The following is a 21332-nucleotide window of genomic DNA, read 5'->3' on the forward strand; positions in this document are numbered from 1 at the left end:
TATGAGAGATAGTGGTAGAAACATTATTTACAAAATAAGTGACAAACAACGTAAAAAAAAACCACAAAATAGTACAATTGGTTGGAACTCCGTAAAATGGTTTCCTCCGGCGCCATTATAACTGTAGTTGTGTATTTTAATTAACTTAAATCTGAAGAAAAAAACATATGCTCATGTTCATTGAATATTACAGATATCATCACACGGATATCAGCATATCCCCATGTATTTCAATGCAAACCAGGCTTAATAGGAGCATACTGGGCTTAATTGGAACAACAGTGATTCAAGGTGAAAAAAACAGAATAGCCAAGTCTATTAATTAAATATTTGGAAACCAATGATTTGGTGTATCAATATACACTATATATCACAATATTATGCAAAGTTAGTATTGAGATAATTTTTCTACAATATTGCTTTATTGTAATTTACATTCTGCATTTAGGTAGTGCTTTTGTGCTACTATACCGTTTAGGCCCACCTGAGGTAAATGTCAAATTTACAAAAATGGCTTCTGTGTAAAACAGAATTTAAGGTTAATAATTTAACAGTAAAATAAGACAAAATGCAATTTTAAAAGGTAAGCTGTGAATGCCTGAAATCTACTATCTTGGTGTAGTTCGCCAAGTAATTAAAACATTTTGAATTGGCAAATAATTGTCATGAATGCTCATGAAATATGCTATCATGTGCATATATCGGCACATGAGTCTCTTAATTTTACAAAAATTATGATCACTTATCTGAAAAGGTACAAAAGTTGTCAGAAAAATATGTTTATCTAAGGGTTACCTCAACAGTTTTTTATGCAGCTTTGAAATTGGCCACAAGTGGGAACTTACACATAACTGTCAATAACTTAATAATAAAAAATCTGATTGGCTTAGAATCAAACAAGTTATGGATATAACAACCAGATTATTTAGTTAGAAAATGTAATATTTTTGTTAATGTTTTTATTTATACAACAGATTCTCAATTGGATTGAGGTCTGGTCTTTGACTAGGTGTCACGTCCTGACCATAGAAAGCTGTTATTTTCTATGGTAGAGTAGGTCAGGGTGTGACAGGGGTTGTTTCTAGTTTAGATTTTCTATGTTGTTATGTTCTAGTTTTTAGAGGCAGCTGGTCATCGTTGTCTCTAAGTTGAGATCATACTTAAGTTGTTGTTTTTCCCACCTGGTTTTGTGGTAGATTGTTTTTGAGTTAGTGAATGTTGCACCTCTTCGTCACGGTTTGTTGTTTTTGTTCTTTAGTTTATTTGTATATCTTGCATAGTTTCAAAGTGAAAATAAAATGTGGAACGATACACACGCTGCGCATTGGTCCCATTCTTCAGACAGCCATGACAGAATCTCCCACCACCAAAGGACCAAGCATTGTGGTCAGGACAAATGGACATGGGAGGATATCCTGGACGGGAAAGGACCCTGGAGGCAGGCCGGGGAGTATCGCCGTCTTAAGGAGGAGATTAAAGCAGCGAGAGCAGAGCGGTGACGATACGAGGAACTAGCATGGCAACGATGGAAGCACGAGAGGCAGCCCCAAGACGTTTTTGGGGGGGGCACACGGGTTGGTCGGCGAAGCCGAGGGGTGAGTCTGAGAGCAAAGAGGAATATTGGGAGAGACTGAGCGAGCAGTACTGTGAGATAGTGGAGGGGGGTGATGAGAGAGAGCTGTTGGTTTGGCGTAGTATGTACGGCATTTTCCCTGAGGAGCATGTTAGCCATCAGATGCCACCTGAGTCAGCTCCCCGTACTCATCCCAAGAAGTGTGTTAACTTCTTTGGGATAGGTGGCAGTATTTTCACGGCCAGATAAAAAACATACCCGATTTAAGCTGGTTACTACTCCTGCCCAGAAACTAGAATATGCATATAATTAGTAGATTTGGATAGAAAACACTCTAAAGGTTCTAAAACTGTTTGAATGGTGTCTGTGAGTATAACAGAATTCATATGGCAGGCCAAAACCTGAGAAGATTCCATACAGGAAGTGCCCTGTCTGACAATTTGTTGTCCTTCTGTTGCATCTCTATCGAAAATACAGCATCTGTGCTGTAACGTGACATTTTCTAAGGCTTCCATTGGCTCTCTAAAGCCGCAGAAAGTGGAATGGGGTGTCTGCTGTCTCTGGGCAAAGAACAGCAGAAGAATTTGTTTGTGGTCAGCCTGGGGACAGTCACACTGGAGATGCGCAGTCACAAGACTACTCTATTTTTTTCTTTCAGCCTTTGAATGAATACAACGTTGCCCGGTTGGAATATTATCACTATTTTACGAGAAATATAGCATAAGAATTAATATTAAACAGCGTTTGACATGCTTCTAAGTACGGTAATGGAATATTTTGAAATGTTTTGTCACGAAATGCGCTCGCATGTTACCCTTCGCATAGTGACCTGAACGCACGAACAAAACGGAGGTATTTGAATATAACTATGGATTATTTGGAACCAAAACAACATTTGTTGTTGAAGTAGAAGTCATGGGAGTGCATTCTGACGAAGAACAGCAAAGGTTATCCAATTTTTCTAATAGTAATTCTGAGTTTAGGTTGTCCCAAACTTGGTGGGTGTCAAAATAGCTAGCCGTGATGGCCGAGCTATGTCCTCAGAATATTGTAAAATGTGCTTTCGCCGAAAAGCTGTTTTAACCTGTTAGGGCTAGGGGGCAGCATTTGCACGTCTGGATAAAAAAAATGTACCCGATTTAATCTGGTTACTAATCCTACCCAGTAACTAGAATATGCATATACTTATTATATATGGATAGAAAACAATCTAAAGTTTCTAAAACTGTTTGAATGGTGTCTGTGAGTATAACAGAACTCATTTGGCAGGCAAAACCCTGAGACATTTTCTGACAGGAAGTGGATACCTGATGTGTTGTATTACCTTTAAACCTATCCCATTGAAAAACACAGGGGCTGAGGAATATTTTGGCACTTCCTATTGCTTCCACTAGATGTCACCAGCCTTTACAAAGTGTTTTGAGTCTTCTGGAGGGAGATCTGACCGAACAAGAGCCATGGAACGATGATGTCCCATTAGACACCTGGCGCGCGAGTTCATGTTGGGTACCCTCGTTCCAATACGTTATAAAAGAGTATGCATTCGTCCACCTTGAATATTATTCATGTTCTGGTTAAAAAAGGCCCTAATGATTTATGCTATACAACGTTTGACATGTTTGAACGAACGTAAATATATTTTTTCCCCTCGTTCATGACGAGAAGTCCGGCTGGCTTAGATCATGTGCTAACAAGACGGAGATTTTTGGACATAAATGATGAGCTTTTTTGAACAAAACTACATTCGTTATGGACCTGTGATACCTGGAAGTGACATCTGATGAAGAGAATCAAAGGTAATGGATTATTTACATAGTATTTTCGATTTTAGATCTCCCCAACATGACGTCTAGTCTGTATCGCAACGCGTATTTTTCTGGGCGCAGTGCTCAGATTATTGCAAAGTGTGATTTCCCAGTAAGGTTATTTTTAAATCTGGCAAGTTGATCGCGTTCAAGAGATGTAAATCTATAATTCTTTAAATGACAATATAATATTTTACCAATGTTTTCTAATTTTAATTATTTAATTTGTGACGCTGACTTGACTGCCGGTTATTGGAGGGAAACGATTTCCTCAACATCAATGCCATAGTAAAATGCTGTTTTTGGATATAAATATCAACTTGATAGAACTAAAAATGCATGCATTGTCTAACATAATGTCCTAGGAGTGTCATCTGATGGAGATTGTAAAAGGTTAGTGCATCATTTTAGCTGGTTTTATGGTTTTGGTGACCCTGTCTTTGACTTGACAAAACATTACACACAACTCTTGTAAATGTACTGTCCTAACATACTCTAAATTTATGCTTTCGCCGTAAAACCTTTTTGAAATCGTAAAACGTGGTTAGATTAAGGAGATGTTTATCTTTCAAAGGGTGTAAAATAGTTGTATGTTTGAAAAATTTGAATTTTGACATTTATTTGGATTCAAATTTGCCGCTCTTGAAATGCACCTGCTGTTGATGGAGTGCACCACGGGTGGCACGCTAGCGTCCCACCTAGCCCATAGAGGTTAAAATCTGACACCGCGATTGCATAAAGGAGTTCTGTATCTATAATTCTTAAAATAATTGTTATGTAGTTTGTCAACGTTTATCATGAGTAATTTAGTAAATTCACTGGAAGTTTGCGGTGGGTATGCTAGTTCTGAACATCACATGCTAATGTAAAAAGCTGTTTTTTGATATAAATATGAACTTGATTGAACAAAACATGCATGTATTGTATAACATAATGTCCTAGGAGTGTCATCTGATGAAGATAATCAAAGGTTAGTGCTGCATTTAGCTGTGGTTTGGGTTTATGTGACATATATGCTTGCTTGGAAAATGGCTGTGTGATTATTTGTGTCTATGTACTCTCCTAACATAATCTAATGTTTTTCTTTCGCTGTAAAGCCTTTTGGAAATCGGACAATCGGTTTAGATTAACCTGTTAGGGCTATGGGGCAGTATTGACACGGCCGGAAAAAAACATACCCGATTTAATCTGGTTACTACTCCTGCCCAGTAACTAGAATATGCATATAATTATTTTCTTTGGATAGAAAACACCCTAAAGTTTCTAAAACTGTTTGAATGGTGTCTGTGCGTATAACAGAACTCATATGGCAGGCAAAAACCTGAGAGGATTCTATATGGGAAGTGGCCTGTCTGACAAGTTGTTGTTCATCTGGGCTCTTTTTATTGAAGACTGAGGATCTTTGCTCTAACGTGACACTTCCTACGGCTCCCATAGGCTCTCAGAGCCCGGGAAAAAGCTGAACGATATCGAGGCAGGTTTTGGCTGAAACACATTATCGCTGATGCCATTGGCTGTTCGCTAGGGGTTCCGCTAGTGGAACGTCTGTCCTCAACACGTTAAAGTTCCGGTACAAATGAGGCCGGCTATGCGCACCATGTCTCCAGTGTGAATTCACAGTCCAGTACGTCCGGTGCCAATTCTAAGTACACACCGTGGGGAGGGTATGACCTGTCAGGCACCAAGTTTTGCGGTGATACGCACGGTGTCTCCAGTGCGCATTCACAGCCCAGTGCGTGGATTGTGCCAACCCTACGCTCCAAACCTCTAGTGCGCCTCCACAGCCCAGTACGACCTGTTACTGCTCCTCGCACTCGCCCTGAAGTGCGTGTCACCAGTCTGGGGCCACCTGTCCCGGCTCCACGCACTAGGCCTTCAGTGAGTCTCTCCCGTCCGGTACGTCCTGTTCCTGCTCCTTGCACTCGCCCTGAGTTGCGTGTTACCATTCTGGCACCACCTCTGCCAGCCCCACACATCAGGCCTCAAGTGCACCTGCCCAGTCCGGGGTGTCCTGTTCCTGCTCCCCGCACTCGCCCTGAGGTGCATGTTACCAGTCTGGCGCCACCTGTGCCAGCACCACGCATCAGGCCTCCAGTTTGCCTGCCCAGTCCGGGGTGTCCTGTTCCTGTTCCCCGTACTCGCCCTGAGGTGCGTGTTACCAGTCTGGCGCCACCTGTGCCAGCCCCACACATCAGGCCTTCAGTGCGCCCGCCCAGTCCGGGGTGTACTGTTCCTGCTCCCCGCACTCACCCTGAGGTGCGTGTTACCAGTCTGGCGCCTCCTGTCCCAACCCCACGCATCAGGCCTCCAGTGCGCATTCCCATTCCAGAGCTTCCGGCGACAGTTCCCAGTCCAGAGCTTCCGGCGACAGTTCCCAGTCCAGAGCTTCCGGTGCCGTTTTACAGTCGGGAACCTCCTGAGACGGCCCACAGTCGGCAACCTCCTGAGACGGCCCACAGTCGGGAACCTCCTGAGACGGCCCACAGTCGGGAACCTCCTGAGACGGCCCACAGTCGGAAACCTCCTGAGACGGCCCACGGTCGGCAACCTCCTGAGACGGCCCACGGTCGGCAACCTCCTGAGACGGCCCACGGTCGGCAACCTCCTGAGACGGCCCACGGTCCAGAACCTCTTGAGACGGCCCACGGTCCGGAACCTCCTGAGACGGCCCACGGTCCGGAACCTCCTGAGACGGCCCACGGTCCGGAACCTCCTGAGACGGCCCACGGTCCGGAACCTCCTGAGACGGCCCACGGTCCGGAGCCTCCGGCGACGGCCCCGGTCCGTAGTCTCCATCGGCGGTCCGCAGTCCAGAACCTCCAGCGGCGGTCTGCAGTCCAGAACCTTCGGCGACGATCCAGGGTCCGGTGACACAAAAGCGGAGGGGTCAGCGGGCGGAGCGGGAGTTACACCCCGAACCGGAACTGCCTCCTTTGTTGGAGGATCCACGGAATGAGAAGTTTCTTCGTCCTGCACCAGAGCAGCCACCGACATTAGTCACCCACCCTAACCCTACCTTTTTGGGGGTTTTTTTTAGGTTGCGTTCGGAGTCCGCACCTTTGGGCGGGGGGGGGTTGTACTGTCACGTCCTGACTATAGAAAGCTGTTATTTTCTATGGTAGAGTAGGGCGTGACAGGTTTTTTTTCTAGTTTAGACTTTCTATGTTGTTATGTTCTAGTTTTTGTATTTCTATGTTGTTGTTTTTTGGGATGATCTCCAATTAGAGGCAGCTGGTCATCGTTGTCTCTAATTGGAGATCATACTTAAGTAGTTGTTTTTCCCACCTGGTTTTGTGGGAGATTGTTTTTGAGTTAGTGTATGTTGCACCTCTTCGTCACGGTTTGTTGTTTTTGTTCTTTAGTTAATTTGTATATCTTACATAGTTTCACAGTGAAAATAAAATGTGGAACAATACACATGCTGCGCTTTGGTCCCATTCTTCAGACAGCCGTGACACTAGGCCATTCCAAGACATTTAAATGTTTCCCCTTAAACCACTCAAGTGTTGCTTTAGCAGTATACTTAGGGTCATTGTCCTGCTGGAAGGTGAACCTCCGTCCCAGTCTCAAATCTCGAAGACTGAAATAGGTTTCCCTCAAGAAATTCCCTGTATTTAGCGCCATCCATCATTCCTTCAATTCTGACCAGTTTCCTAGACCCTGCCAAAGAAAAACACCCCGACAGCATGATGCTGCCACCGCCATGCTTCACTGTGGGGATGGTGTTCTCGGGGTGATGAGAGGTGTTGGGTTTGTGTCAGACATAGCATTTTCCTTGATGGCCAAAAATCACAATTTTAGTCTCATCTGACCAGAGTACCTTCTTCTATATGTTTTTGGAGTTTCCCACATGCCTTTTGGTGAACACCAAACTTGTTTGCTTATTTTTTTCTTTAAGCAATGGCTTTTTTCTGGCCACTCTTCCGTAAAGCCCAGGTCTGTGGAGTGTCCTATGGACAGATACTCCAATCTCCGCTTTGGAGCTTTGCATCTCCTTCAGGGTTAACTTTTGTCTCTATGTTGCCTCTCTGAATAATTCCCTCCTTGCCTGGTCCGTGAGTTTTGGTGGGTAGCCCTCTCTTGGCTGGTTGGTTGTTTAATAACGGATTTAATGGTGCTCTGTGGGATGTTCAAAGTTTCACATCTTTTTTTATAACCCAACCCTGATCTGTACTTCTCCACAACTTTGTCCCTGACCTGTGTGGAGAGCTCCTTGGTCTTCATGGTGTCGCTTGCTTGGTGGATGCCCCTTGCTTAGTGGTGTTGCAGACTCTGTGGCCTTTCAGAACTGGTGTATATATACTGCTCAAAAAAATAAACACTTAAACAACACATCCTAGATCTGAATGAAATAAATAATCTTATTAAATACTTTTTTCTTTACATAGTTGAATGTGCTGACAACAAAATCACAGAAAAATAATCAATGGAAATCCAATTTATCAACCCATGGAGGTCTGGATTTGGAGTCACACTCAAAATTAAAGTGGAAAACCACACTACAGGTTGATCCAACTTTGATGTAATGTCCTTAAAACAAGTCAAAATGAGGCTCAGTAGTGTTTGTGGCCTCCACATGCCTTTTATGACCTCCCTACAATGCCTGGGCATGCTCCTGATGAGGTGGCGGACGGTCTCCTGAGGGATCTCCTCCCAGACCTGGACTAAAGCATCCGCCAACTCCTGGACAGTCTGTGGTGCAACGTGGCGTTGGTGGATGGAGCGAGACATGATGTCCCAGATGTGCTCAATTGGATTCAGGTCTGGGGAACGGGCGGGCCAGTCCATAGCATCAATGCCTTCCTCTTGCAGGAACTGCTGACACACTCCAGCCACATGAGGTCTAGCATTGTCTTGCATTAGGAGGAACCCAGGGCCAACCGCACCAGCATATGGTCTCACAAGGGGTCTGAGGATCTCATCTCGGTACCTAATGGCAGTCAGGCTACCTCTGGCGAGCACATGGAGGGCTGTGCGGCCCCCCAAAGAAATGCCACCCCACACCATGACTGACCCACCGCCAAACAGGTCATGCTGGAGGATGTTGCAGGCAGCAGAACGTTCTCCACGGCGTCTCCAGACTCTGTCACGTCTGTCACGTGCTCAGTGTGAACCTGCTTTCATCTGTGAAGAGCACAGGGCGCCAGTGGCGAATTTGCCAATCTTGGTGTTCTCTGGCAAATGCCAAACGTCCTGCACGGTGTTGGGCTGTAAGCACAACCCCCACCTGTGGACGTCGGGCCCTCATACCACCCTCATGGAGTCTGTTTCTGACCGTTTGAGCAGAGACATGCACATTTGTGGCCTGCTGGAGGTCATTTTGCAGGGCTCTGGCAGTGCTTCTCCTGCTCCTCCTTGCACAAAGGCGGAGGTAGCGGTCTTGCTGCTGGGTTGTTGCCCTCCTACGGCTTCCTCCACGTCTGCTGATGTACTGGCCTGTCTCCTGGTAGCGCCTCCATGCTCTGGACACTACGCTGACAGACACAGCAAACCTTCTTGCCACAGCTCGCATTGATGTGCCATCCTGGATGAGCTGCACTACCTGAGCACACTTGTGTGGGTTGTAGACTCCGTCTCATGCTACCACTAGAGTGAAAGCACCGCCAGCATTCAAAAATGACCAAAACATCAGCCAGGAAGCATAGGAACTGAGAAGTGGTCTGTGGTCCCCACCTGCAGAACCACTCCTTTATTGGGGGTGTCTTGCTAATTGCCTATAATTTCGACCTGTTGTCTATTCCATTTGCACAACAGCATGTGAAATGTATTGTCAATCAGTGTTGCTTCCTAAGTGGACAGTTTGATTTCACAGAAGTGTCATTGACTTGGAGTTACACTGTGTTGTTTAAGTGTTCCCTTTATTTTTTTGAGCAATGTTTAAACTGAGATCATGTGACAGATCATGTGATGCTTAGATTGCACACAGGTGGACTTCTTTTCACAATTTTTGTGACTTCTAAAGGTAATTGGTTGCACCAGATCTAATTTAGGGGCTTCATAGCAAGGCTGGTGAATCCATATGCACGTACCACTTTTAATTTTTTTTATTAAACTTTTCAGTTATTTTTTTCATTTCATTTCACCAATTTGGACTATTTTGTGTATGTCCATTACATTAAATCCAAATAAAAATCCATTTAAATTACAGGTTATAATGCAACAAAATAGGAAAGGCGGATGAATACTTTCGCAAGGCACTGTAAAATCAGTACTCAGAGAGTAGAGAATCATTGTACCATCTAAACCGCTGTGAAATAACACTGGAACCGCCATAGGCCGCCACTGACGTTTGATTTTGTACATTTTACAAAATTCTGACAAAAAAACTATGTCCTGCTCCTTCCCTGACTTTTCCTAAATGTTGCTCATATGTCTGAATTTTGAAATCACAAGTATTTAGAGCCTTTTTCATACCTATTCTTAACTTATCCCACCAAGACAATGTATTGTAGGACGTTGGTACCCAGCCAGGCGCTAATACATCTCTCTCTTCTCACTGAATGAATGACAAATGTATGAATGGGTGATAATTGTGCACCTTACTTCAAAATTATATTTAAATTAGGCCTAACAGAATGATAAGGAGGGTGAAGAGGTTGATTTCATTTAGAAAGATGATAGTGTAATGATGAGTTTGTGTTATGCCTTTTTATCAGCAGCAAATAACTTGATTGCGCCTCTTGGGGGTTGATATCATTCTCTTTTACATTTTGTCTTTGTAAAAATAAGCTGTTATGGGACTGTTTTATTTACAATAACTCTATTACTAATCACATTTATTGTCAAGGAAACCAGAACATGCTACATGTTGCAGTATGCCTTTAGAATGATGAAAAACATATCCTTGACTCTATCCAACGAAGTAAACAATGCCTGGAATGGGCAATAATTAGTTACATCACAATCAAATTTAAATGAGGCCTAACTGAATGATGAGGTTGATGGAATTTACAAGAACAATAGTGTAATCATGAGTTTGTGTTATGCCTATATGTGACTCGTTTCAGGAAACGAGGTGTATGCTGCATGCCACTACTTCACAGGAGAGGCATTTGAACGTAAACATTTATTTTTTATTTAAAGGAAGAAATGCCTTCCGTAACATGTGAAGTTCCGTGTGCCTTAATAACAACCTTGTATTCCACCCATAAATATGAATTAAATTATTAAATGATGAGCCTAGTTGGGTTAGCCATGGAAAAAGACAGGAACCTTCCGCTAGCCATGATTGGCTGAGATAAAGAATGGTCTTCCGTGTAGCATGCTTCTGTCTATAACGTGAGCTGTTCAGTATGTGTTGACAGTCCTTTCTACCACACCATTTTTGAAAGATATAACGTTAGCCATCGAGAACTACAAAAGTTTTGCTACTTTTCTCAACAAAATTGATGCCCTGAATTTAGCAGGCGCTATCGATAGATTAGTTGGCAAAAGTGATGGGCTACTTTCTGCACATGCCACGGTCATTGGGAATCAGAGTGAATTGACACATCGCTGGCCAAAACAAGATGTAACTACAAACAAAACAAAGTTAAATGGTTCCAGTCTGCCGTGAAGCGTTCATCCATGTATACGGGTAAGAGTCTAGCTACATTTTCAGCTAACAAATGTTAGCTTGCTGGCTTGCTGGCTCGCTAATATACAGTAATATTATTTGAATCAGAAAACAATTTGCATTGCTATTTATAGCCTAATGTTAGCTAGCTAACATTGAACCTACTAGTTTGATAGCTTTAGCTCCCTGCAGATTCATACTACAGCTATGACAATGTTTGCATTGGTAGTAGTATGAGTTGGCATTATGCCGGTTCATTGTTTAGCTAGCCAGCTACATGTCTAAACAAAAGACTCCACTTCAGACGGAGTATTACATGACCCATCAAATTAGCCAGGTGTGTCTGGGGGTGATTACGGCCATCTATTGTATTTCATGAACATGTGCACATGTCAAGACAATAGTGACCAATCCACTTAGCTAGATGTGGCTGGGGGGAGGTTATAGCATTTCCGACCAATCAATTTGGACAAGCATGTCAGGTAAGCGTCATCTAATAATGATAAAATATTTATAAATTATTTTTATTCTGTTTTTGATATTGCTACTATGCAAGTAAGCAGTTCCCTGTAACGTTTACACCTTCCTGTATCCTGTGCATGTGACAAATAAACTTAGATTTTATTTGACATAGCGTGTGTTTACCACATGGACTCATATGTGAATCCTTAAAGAGATGGGTGGGGTTAAGGCTTAAGAGTGTGTGAACGATGCTGAAAGGGTGTAGACAAAGAAGAGCTCTCCAGTAGGTGTACCAAAGATTTAAGGGCCATTTTCTCAAAAGTGGGGTTACAATTTTATCAACTTTTAAAGCAGGAATACTTTCCCAGTGTTCCTCAACTGCAGTGTATGATATACAATTTTCTAGCTCTGAGTCTCTACTTTTATCCAATGTAAAAAACACAATTTAAAATGTTGATACCTAAGACCAAATCAAGTCAGTCACATTTACCACTCTTGGTCGGTCACTGATACCACTCTCTTTTACGTTTTACTTTGTAAAAATAAGCTGTTACAGGACTGTTTCATTTACTGCAACTCTATTACTAATCAATTGTATTGTAAGGGAAAAGAAAACATGCTATGTGTTGCAGTAGGCCTTTAGAATAATGCTAAACATATCATTGATTCCATCCGACTTGATGAGCAGGAAAGAATTGATGCAAGTCAGCCTGCACATCTACACATAAACTATGCTGAATCTAACTTCACACATAATAAGAGTTAGCCTATAGTCATGATTAAATTGACAATAACCTGATGAGTGACAATATTAGGCCTATCAGATGTCAAATTGTATATGAAGAGATGGCTGCATCTTGTAATTTACAGATGCAAATCCTCCTTCAGAGTCACATGAAGGTAAAACATTTAGATGTGTGTGTATATAGTATCATTACATATACCTTTGTCAAATAACTGTCATAATTCAAGAGGTGCAGTGCTATTTCCAAATTTCACTATTTCCAAGAATACCCGTGCTGTCCATGCATTCATCACATGACAACTCGCAAATGCAGCATTGCTCTGGCTACTAAGCAAAAACTGACATAATAAACTTAAAATCAAAATATGCTATTTATTTATGCAATTCATCCTTTAGAATTGTTCATGCATTCATGCTTTTGTTTAGGAATACAGCAAATAATTTCACCTGTGTACCTGGTTATATTATTATTATTATGTTATTTGTTTCTACTTTGTCAAAAAGAGCTGTAACTGGACTTTATTAATTACTATACCTATATTACTAATCGAATCTACAAATAAAGTTGACCACATGGATTACACTGTAATGTTTTATTGTAAGGGAAACCACTACAGGACAGTTTTTTCTAGGACTTTGTAGAATTATAAAAAATATCTAATTTACTCTATCTAAACAATTGACTATTTTTTATTTGTATTTTTTTTTTTAAAGACAGTATTTCCACGAATATTTCTTCATGGAATTTACCCTTTATAATGTTATAGTTTATGTACTATTTATTAAGTGCTGCACCTTGCGGGTTGATATGCATCTGATGCATATGCTAAAGTGAACGCCTGGCAATGTTCTCTAGCGGGTACTTAAAGGCTGAAAGGCAAGGCAGTTCTAGTGTTAAATAACCCAAAATATAGTATTTTCAGCTGTTTGAAGCTGGTGTACAAAACTGAATGTAAAAATACGCAAAAAGCTAGCAGAACAGGAAGCATAAAATAGAGCTAATATAATATATCTACCGCTGCTTGGACTTGCTTTCAATGACAGATCTATAACTTACAGTTCTATGTGAATTTCGTCAGGCTGCCCAAAAAGTTACATATTGCAGCTTTTATGTAAGAAAGAGATGTTTGAATTAAGTCTTTAAATATGTACTTTACAAGCTTGTAAAACTGTCAAGTAAAAATAAAGGTGCACCATCATGTTTAAATTTGAGTCACTGAAATATACTGTATCTCACAACACCCATAAATGTTGGATATATTTAGATGCGTCTTGTACCTACAATATGTCTCTCAAATGTTAGGTAATTCACGAGTATGTGCTATGTAGGACACCTAAATTCATAATCTATGAAGTAAAAAAGTGTAGAGTCTGGCAAACTGTCACACCCTGATCTGTTTCACCTGTCCTTGTGATTGTCTCCACCCCCCTCCAGGTGTCGCCCATCTTCCCCATTATCCCTTGTGCATTTTTACCTGTGTTCTCTGTTTGTCTGTTGCCAGTTCGCTTGTTTGTCAAGTCAACCAGCGTTTTTGTAATCAGCGCCTGCTTTTCTCAATCTCTCTTTTTCTCGCACTCCTGATTTTGACCCTTGCCTGTCCTGACTCTGAGCCCGCCTGCCTGACCACTCTGCCTGCCGACCTTTACCTTTGCCCCACCTCTGGTTCACTGACCCCTGCCTGCCTTGACCTGTCTATTGCCTGCCCCTGTTGAAATATTAAACCATTGTCAATTTGATGTGTCTGCATCTGGGTCTTACCTAGATACCTGATAGCAAACTATATGGCTGGATATGCCCCTTTTTCACTACATACATACATACATACATACATACATACATACATACATACATACATACATACATACATACAGTTATCTGCACATGTTGGAATGCTTTCAATGTTTTCTTTGACACAAGAGTAGCTAATTTAAAATGTGTATTGACTCCATGCCACATCTGACACCAAGTCAGAATTTGACGCAAGCTAATTTTGAGAGACACTTGCTTTTGCTCTATGAAAGTTCTACCAGGACACCAGACTTGTTCACATCACTAGCTACCTCATGCTCATGTGTTCACATTCATAGATAGCAAAATCATTTCAAGCTCATTTAAGAGATGACAGTGATTCATAATGTCCCATTTTTAATGTTCCCTTTCTTACTCCACACCACTAGCGTGACCGTAGCCACCCGACATTCAGGTCAGTGAGCACAGGGTTGATGCCAAGCTGAAGTCCCTCGTAAATAAAATGCTTATCTCACAAGGCTGCCTGGGTAAAGTGCACTGCCTTTGCTTACTGTAGAGCACAGTAAATCAATGAGGTCATATATATCTCATTGAAACGTCATATTGATATATCAAAATACTAATTCAGAGACATTTTAAATAAATGTAATTGAAGATTATTTAAGTTTTCCAACCTTGTTTCGGTATTCTAGTTGAATCAGGAGTGAAATTAGATTTAATTTATTCCCGGGTAAAGGGACCTCCTATGTGTGCACGTGCCTAAACAAAAAAAAATGGAATTACATATAGAATCCATATTAATTTAATAGGATCTCTATCGGCCTTAACAGTAAAGATGTCTTGTTTAGCTTTTAACATGTATTAGCCTACTTTTTAATGTGGCATAAACACAACCAGTCATGATGTTTTCATCTGATTGTCAAACTTCAAAAGGCTCATGTAGGCTACCTGCGCAAATTACTCAGGAATGGCGGAACGACAGGGTGTGTGTCAAAGCGGGGTTCAATGTTTACAACTTCGATGAGAGGATCAAGCGGAACAATCCTTCTGATCACGAAAAAAAAAAACACAATGAGAGTGAATTGCGGGAACAGCAATCAGGTAAACTTGTGTTCTCTCCTCTCCAAGTTTGTTGCCAGCAAATAACTGTAATGTTAAGTTGATGTACTAGCTTGCAGTGCATCTCTTGGTCTGTCTGTGTCTTGCTTGCTTGCTTGCCACTTTCAGGGCTGTGTTTTGTGACTGTGCCTGACAAAAGTGAGAGTGAAATACAACTATTTATTACGTTTGATAAACACCAACGGGCAACGGTGTTTATAAACTGCAGCTTGGAAAAGATAACCGTGTCGCGCGTGGACATGCGTTCATATGCGCGTGCCTGAACTAAAACTTGCGCTTTCCAGCAGCAACCTCTGTGTGGACCAGTCCAGACAATATATGGGCGTGATAGCACTCCTCATAGGTGCACATTATTAAAACAAGGCAATGATTATCTAGTCTCTCAGTCAAGGTTTTGTTACAACTCTGGACGAATGCAAGATGGAAAGTAATTGATTGTCATTGACTATTGATTTATATATTGAATTTAAAATGTTGATTAGCTGGGCATGCTGGGCAATATGGATGCACATCTCTCAGTAAATAATAACCATCAAGTATTCAGCCAAGCCATAGTATAAATAGTATTTTATGTTTGAAAATGTATTAAATGAAATATGGGTGAGACAGTTTGAATGGGCCTGATGCAGCTGATCAAATTAATAATAGTATTGTTATCTATAATTTACAGGTGCTATGCTTAAGTTTGTCAGTAGAGGAGATGCTGGATCATCAGCCAGTACAAGCATAGACTCAGTTGACCCACATCTAGCCTCAGCCAGTACAGCTGGCTTCAGCAAATACTAACACAGACCCAATACAGCCGTCTTCAGCAAGTACTAACACAAACCCAGGTGAAGTAGAGGCAGCCTCAGCCAGTACTAGCACAACCAGAAGTGTACAGCCAGCATCAGATACAAGCAGCTCAGACACTAATAGAACAGTTGCTGCTCTACGAAGTTACCCAGCAGATTGGCCCCCACTCTTAAAATACTTTATGAGGACAGAGTTAGTGTGCAAAGGTCCATTCAAACCAGGACTGGATTTTTCTTACACTAAAGACAAGTCTAGAAGAGCTTTCCATTCAGGCTTATTACAGAGACAGGTGTCAAATGGGAAAAGATTACCAGGAGCTGGCTTTCATACGCTGTGTTTGTTTTTGCTGTAAGCTCTTTTAAACAAAAGACTACAAAATAATAAAGGAAGGCGTGAATGACTGGTGAAACCATTCTGAAACACCATGAGGGTAGTCCTGAACACACAAACAATATTATTAAGAGAACAGAACTTGATCTGCGCCTAAGTCGGGGACAGACTCTTGACCAGATACAAATGACAATTTTGGAGGCTGAAAGAAAGACATGACGGGATGTCCTTACACGTTTAATAAGTATCCCCTGGCTGAAAGAAACCTAGCATTCAGGGGTTCATCAGACAAACTCTTCCAACCAGATAATGGAAACTTCTTAAAAGAGGTTGAATTACTGGCTAAATTTGACTCCGTTATGGAAAATCATCTCAGCAAAATTAAAGATGGAGAGACACATGCTCATTACCTTGGGAAGTGCACACAGAATGAGTGACAAGATTCTGGAAGCAATAGTGACTCAAGTAAGAGACTCAAAGTACTTCTCCATTATCTTGGACTGTACACCTGACATTAGTCACCAGGAGCAAATGTCCATTATTCTGAGAAGCGTGGCTTTAAAGGGAAAGCCAGAGCTCAAGAAGCACTTCCTTGGCTTTGTGAATGTTGATGTTACAACAGGCTTGAATTTGTCCACTGTCATTTTAGATAAGCTGAACGAGCTGAAGAGTCCATTTGAAGATTGCAGAGGGCAAGCTTATGATAATGGTGCCAACATGAAGGGCAAGCACCAAGGAATACAAGCCAGACGGCTGCAAAGAAATCCCAGAGCCGTGTTCGTCCCATGTGGAGCACATACTCTAAACCAGTGGTCGCCAACCGGTCAATAGCTTCAAGGCATTCCTAGTCGATCACCAAATATTTCTGTATAAAAGCCAATGAACGATAAAGGCTTGCGCTCCTTTTTAAAAATTGTGTTGAGCTGTTGCCAGTAGGTGCACTTGATTCAAAAGTCCTGCGCACCGGGTAAGCAAAGTGTTCCCATGAGACAAACTCCCCCTATCCGGCGGACCGGCAAATCTGTGACTAAATTGAGTGCACTGATGAAACAGCGTCTGTGCCACCAGTAAGTACAGATAGTAACGTTAGTATAAATCCCCTCGCACGGTCCCCGCAGCCGGACAACTTTCGCATGGCTTCTGGAGGGAAATGCTGTAGGAATGCTCAACCGGTGTCGCTTATTCAGCCGACAGAAACTTTCAACCGGTTCTCCCCATTAAGCAGCGAGTCGGAGTCAGAGGCCGAGCCTTCTCTGGTCTCTACTCCTCCCGTTCCAGGGTCTGAGATGCCGAAGCTTCCCACCGTGAGCTCTGACAAATTGAAAACCCTAGTCATTGGCGACTCCATTACCCGCAGTATTAGACTTAAAACGAATCATCCAGCGATCATACACTGTTTACCAGGGGGCAGGGCTACCGACGTTAAGGCTAATCTGAAGATGGTGCTGGCTAAAGCTAAAACTGGCGAGTGTAGAGAGTATAGAGATATTGTTATCCACGTCGGCACCAACGATGTTAGGATGAAACAGTCAGAGGTCACCAAGAGCAACAACTTCAGCATGTAAATCAGCTAGAAAGATGTGTCGGCATCGAGTAATTGTCTCTGGCCCCATCCCAGTTCGGGGGAGCGATGAGCTCTACAGCAGAGTCTCACAACTCAATCGCTGGTTGAAAACTGTTTTCTGCCCCTCCCAAAAGATAGAATTTGTAGATAATTGGCCCTCTTTCTGGGACTCAACCACAAACAGGACCAAGCCTGGCCTGTTGAGGAGTGACGGACTCCATCCTAGCTGGAGGGGTGCTCTCATCTTATCTACGAACATAGACAGGGCTCTAACTCCTCTAGCTCCACAATGAATTAGGGTGCAGGCCAAGCAGCAGGCTGTTAGCCAGCCTGCCAGCTGGAGTCTGCCACTAGCACAGTCAGTGTAGTCAGCTCAGCTATCCCCATTGAGATCGTGTCTGTGCCTCGACCTAGGTTGGGCAAAACTAAACATGGCGGTGTTCGCCTTAGCAATCTCACTAGAATAAAGACCTCCTCCATTCCTGCCATTACTGAAAGAGATTGTGGTAATACCTCACATCTCAAAATAGGGCTACTTAATGTTAGATCCCTCACTTCAAAGGCAGTTATAGTCAATGAACTAATCACTGATCATAATCTTGATGTGATTGGCCTGACTGAAACATGGCTTAAGCCTGATGAATTTACTCTGTTAAATGAGGCCTCACCTCCTGGTTACACTAGTGACCATATCCCCTGTGCATCCCGCAAAGGCGGAGCTGTTGCTAACATTTACGATAGCAAATTTCAATTTACAAAAAAAAACAGACGTTTTCGTCTTTTGAGGTTCTAGTCATACAAAATTCAAAAGGCACTCGCACATCTGAGCCATCTGAGCTTCTAGTCATGAAATCTATGCAGCCTACTCAATCACTTTTTATAGCTGCTGTATATGGCCTCCTGGGCCATATACAGCGTTCCTCACTGAGTTCCCTGAATTCCTATCGGACATTGTAGTCACAGCAGATAATATTGCAATTTTTGGTGACTTTAATATTCACATGGAAAAGTCCACAGACCCACTCCAAAAGGCTTTCGGAGCCATCATCGACTCAGTGGGTTTTGTCCAACATGCCTCTGGACCTACTCACTGCCACAGTCATACTCTGGACCTAGTTTTGTCCCGTGGAATAAATGTTGTGGATCTTAATGTTTTTCCTCATAATCCTGGACTATCGGACCAGCATTTTATTACGTTTGCAATCGCAACAAATAATCTGCTCAGACCCCAACCAAGGAGCATCAAAAGTCGTGCTATAAATTCTCAGACAACCCAAAGATTCCTTGATGCCCTTCCAGACTCCCTCTGCCTACCCAAGGACACCAGAGGACAAAAATCAGTTAACCACCTAACTGAGGAACTCAATTTAACTTTGCGCAATACCCTAGATGCAGTTGCACCCCTAAAAACTAAAAACATTTGTCATAAGAAACTAGCTCCCTGGTATACAGAAAATACACGAGCTCTGAAGCAAGCTTCCAGAAAATTGGAACGGAAATGGCGCCACACCAAACTGGAAGTCTTCCGACTAGCTTGGAAAGACAGTACCGTGCAGTATCGAAGAGCCCTCACTGCTGCTCGATCATCCTATTTTTCCAACTTAATTGAGGAAAATAAGAACAATCCTACATTTATTTTTGATACTGTTGCAAAGCTAACTAAAAAGCAGCATTCCCCAAGAGAGGATGGCTTTCACTTCAGCAGTAATAAATTCATGAACTTCTTTGAAGAAAAGATCATGATCATTAGAAAGCAAATTACGGACTCCTTTTTAAATCTGCGTATTCCTCCAAAGCTCCATTGTCCTGAGTCTGCACAAGTCTGCCAGGACCTAGGATCAAGGGAGACACTCAAGTGTTTTAGTACTATATCTCTTGACGCAATGATGCAAATAATCATGGCCTCTAAACCTTCAAGCTGCATACTGGACCCTATTCCAACTAAACTACTGAAAGAGCTGCTTCCTGTGCTTGGCCCTCCTATGTTGAACATAATAAACGGTTCCCTATCCACCGGATGTGTACCAAACTCACTAAAAGTGGCAGTAATAAAGCCTCTCTTGAAAAAGCCAAACCTTGACCCAGAAAATATAAAAAACTATCGGCCTACATCGAATCTTCCATTCCTCTCAAAAAATTTAGAAAAAGCTGTTGCGCAGCAACTCACTGCCTTCCTGAAGACAAACAATGTATACGAAACGCTTCAGTCTGGTTTTAGACCCCATCATAGCACTGAGACTGCACTTGTGAAGGTGGTAAATGACCTTTTAATGATGTCAGACCGTGGCTCTGCATCTGTCCTCGTGCTCCTAGATCTTAGTGCTGCTTTTGATACCATCGATCACCACATTCTTTTGGAGAGATTGGAAACCCAAATTGGTCTACACGGACAAGTTCTGGCCTGGTTTAGATCTTATCTGTCAGAAAGATATCAGTTTGTCTCTGTGAATGGTTTGTCCTCTGACAAATCAACTGTACATTTCGGTGTTCCTCAAGGTTCCGTTTTAGGACCACTATTGTTTTCACTATATATTTTACCTCTTGGGGATGTCATTCGAATACATAATGTTAAATTTCACTGCTATGCGAATGACACACAGCTGTACATTTCAATGAAACATGGTGAAGCCCCAAAATTGCCCTCGCTAGAAGCCTGTGTTTCAGACATAAGGAAGTGGATGGCTGCAAACTTTATACTTTTAAACTCGGACAAAACAGAGATGCTTGTTCTAGGTCCCAAGAAACAAAGAGATCTTCTGTTAAATCTGACAATTAATCTTGATGGTTGTACAGTCGTCTCAAATAAAACTGTGAAGGACCTCGGCGTTACTCTGGAACCTGATCTCTCTTTTGAAGAACATATCAAGACTGTTTCAAGGGCAGTTTTTTTCCATCTACGTAACATTGCAAAAATCTGAAACTTTCTGTCCACAAATGATGCAGAAAAATTAATCCATGCTTTTGTTACTTCTAGGTTGGACTACTGCAATGCTCTACTTTCCGGCTACCCGGATAAAGCACAAAATAAACTTTAGTTAGTGCTAAATACGGCTGCTAGAATCCTGACTAGAACCCCAAAAAAATGTATCATATTACTCCAGTGTTAGCCTCCCAACACTGGCTTCCTGTTAAGGCAAGGGCTGATTTCAAGGTTTTACTGCTAACCTACAAAGCATTACATGGGCTTGCTCCTACCTATCTTTCCGATTTGGTTCTGCCGTACATACCTACACGTATGCTACGGTCACAAGACGCAGGCCTCCTAATTGGCCCTAGAATTTCTAAGCAAACAGCTGGAGGCAGGGCTTTCTCCTATAGAGCTCCATTTTTATGGAATAGTCTGCCTACCCATGTGAGAGATGCAGACTCGGTCTCAACCTTTAAGTCTTTACTGAAGACTCATCTCTTCAGTGGGTCCTATGATTGAGTGTAGTCTGGCCCAGGAGTGTGAAGGTGAACGGAAAGCCTCTGGAGCAACGAACCGCCCTTGCTGTCTCTGCCTGGCCGGTTCCCCTCTCTCCACTGGGATTCTCTACCTCTAACCCTATTACAGGGGCTGAGTCACTGGCTTATTGGTGTTCTTCCATGCCGTGCGTCACTTGAGTGGGTTGAGTCACTGACGTGGTCTTCCTGT

The 21332-nt window shown here is 42.4% G+C and overlaps 1 protein-coding gene across 1 annotated transcript in view; it reads right to left on the minus strand.

Moving 5' to 3' along the window:
- LOC106581679 (uncharacterized) overlaps positions 1 to 21332 on the minus strand; it is an 81477-nt gene that overhangs the window by 45800 nt on the left and 14345 nt on the right. The window lies entirely within an intron of this gene.

This window comes from Salmo salar, chromosome 21, assembly GCF_965601325.2.
Source record: "Salmo salar chromosome 21, fSalSal1, whole genome shotgun sequence".
Classification (NCBI taxonomy): domain Eukaryota; kingdom Metazoa; phylum Chordata; class Actinopteri; order Salmoniformes; family Salmonidae; genus Salmo; species Salmo salar.